Source organism: Elephantulus edwardii, unplaced genomic scaffold, assembly GCF_000299155.1.
Source record: "Elephantulus edwardii isolate Elephantulus edwardi_28Jun2011 unplaced genomic scaffold, EleEdw1.0 scaffold00135, whole genome shotgun sequence".
Taxonomy (NCBI): domain Eukaryota; kingdom Metazoa; phylum Chordata; class Mammalia; order Macroscelidea; family Macroscelididae; genus Elephantulus; species Elephantulus edwardii.
The window spans coordinates 2535059-2537194 of NW_006399885.1; the positions used below are offsets into that span (position 1 = coordinate 2535059).

The window sequence follows — 2136 nt, forward strand, 5'->3', positions numbered from 1 at the left end:
GGTTCCCCCGAGGCAAAGCTGTTCTGGGCAGGGTGGAGTGGGACCATGCAGTGCAGACTGTGGCAGTAAGGACAAGAAGGACCAGTCAGAATGGGGGATTTATTGAGCATGAGTTTATTGGCTTTTGGGCTCATGCTTTCTGTTGTTGCTTAATGAAGTTGATCAGCCCATTGGTGTAAGAATCATGAGAGGTCACTGGGTTGGTTCCCTCAAGTTCAGGTTCAATTTTCTTAGCCAGCTGCTAGCCCAGCTCAACTCCCCACTGGTCGAAGCTGTTGATGTCCCAGATGACTCCCTGGATGAAGAGCTTATGCTCATACAAGACAATCAAGGCTCCAAGAATAAATGGCATAAGTTTGGTGAACACAATGGAATTGGTTGGGCAATTGCCTTCAAAGACCTTGTGTGGCAGCAGCTTTTCCAGTTCCTCTGGACTCTTTCCTGTCTCCTGGAGCTCCTTCTGGGCCTCTTCCTTTGTCTTCCCCTTCATCAGGGCCTCAGTCTGGACTAAGAAGTTGGCCAGAAGGATCTTTGATGCAACCCATTCCGTACAGGGTGCTGGTCTGGACCGAGATGAGGAAGTCACAAGGTATCATCCTGGTCCCTGGTGGATAAGCTGGTAGAATGCTGGCCATTGGTCCCTGGCTTCCCCCACAAGATGCAGCCCATCTACTGGTCCACATGGACGCCGGACTTGGTAATGTACTTCCCATGCAATTCCATGTCACCCTGCTGGAAGTAGACAGCAAAGCGGTGGAGGAACTAGTCATAGGTCAACATAGCCTGAGTCTCACAGCCGAAGCAGTTACCAGGTAACCCCATCAGAGTCAGCAGGACAGGGGCATTCTTCTCCAAGGGCTCAGTGTGGAAGTGCTGTCCATCCTGTGTGCCCCTGACAGCAGCTTCTTAAAGTTGTCAAAGCCTATGTGCAGGGCAATGGAGAGTCCAATGGCTGACCAGAGTGAGTACTGTCCTCCTACCCAGCCCAAGAACTCAAACATGTTTTGAGGGTCAATTCCAAACTCCTTCACTTTGGTTGTGTTGGTAGACAGGGCAAAAAAGTGCTTCACGACTGCAGAATGGTTCTTTGCTGACATGAGGAACCACTCCTTTGCCGTCTCTGCATTGGTGATGGTCTCCTCGTAGTAAAAGTCTCGGAGGCATTGATGAACAGGGAAGACCTGGGGCTCAGCAAGGCCAAGCTATTAGCAATGTGGATCCCATCAATGCTGGAGACAAACCAGACTCGGGGACCACCTGCAGAGTATGACTTGAGGGCTTCAGTCACCATGAGGGGTCCCAGGTCAGAGCCCCCGATGACTATGTTGATCACATCCATAATGGACTTGCATGTGTACCCCTTCCAATCACCACTTCAGACACGCCGACAGAAAGACTTCATCTTGTCCAGCACTCTGTTGATCTCGGGCATAACATCCTTGGTGTCCACCACTAATGGTGTGTTTGACCCATTCCGCAGGGCCACGTGCAGCACAGCTCGGTCCCCAATGAAGCTGATCTCTCCATTGAACATGTGCTCCCAGTGGCCTCCACACTCCTGGACTTGGCCGGGTCCACTCGCATCCGCATCACTTCCTCCATTCCCAGGTTCTTGGGGTAATTCAGTAGAATCTGCCCGTGGCTGGTGTTGAGGGTCAAGCTGAAGCACTGCTTGTTCAAGTCGAAGAGGTGGCACAGGCTGAGCTCGGAGCGGTGCTCACGGTGCCGCTGCTGCAGCTTCTGGAACTGATGATCACGGCCACCGGCGTGGGCGCGTGGGCCACCGGGCGCGTGGGCACGAGATCTGCTGGGAGGCGGAGGAGGGAGCGAGGGGATGAAAGAGTGGGCAGGGTGGCAGCGGTGCAATGCCGAGTCCAGTATATTTTTAAGCATGTGCAGTGCATTAAGTCATGTTGATGGAATAACTGAATGACAAGTATCTGGGACTTAGGGATGGCTGTACTTTCCCTACAGTTTCTTGATTTTTAATCACAGAAGTCTTGCATATGGTAGCTGAGCTCTCCAGAACTACTGGAGCTTGTTGTTGACTACCACCTACAGATGACCCTTCAGCGGGTTTTCAGAGGCTGTTAATTACACGGGAGGACATTGCCCATTCTTCTCCCAAGAAGCAGC

General features: G+C 52.1%; 1 pseudogene; it reads right to left on the reverse strand.

Moving 5' to 3' along the window:
- Window positions 1–130: 130 nt before the first annotated feature.
- LOC102848436 lies at window positions 131–1893 on the reverse strand (annotated as a pseudogene).
- Window positions 1894–2136: the final 243 nt, after the last annotated feature.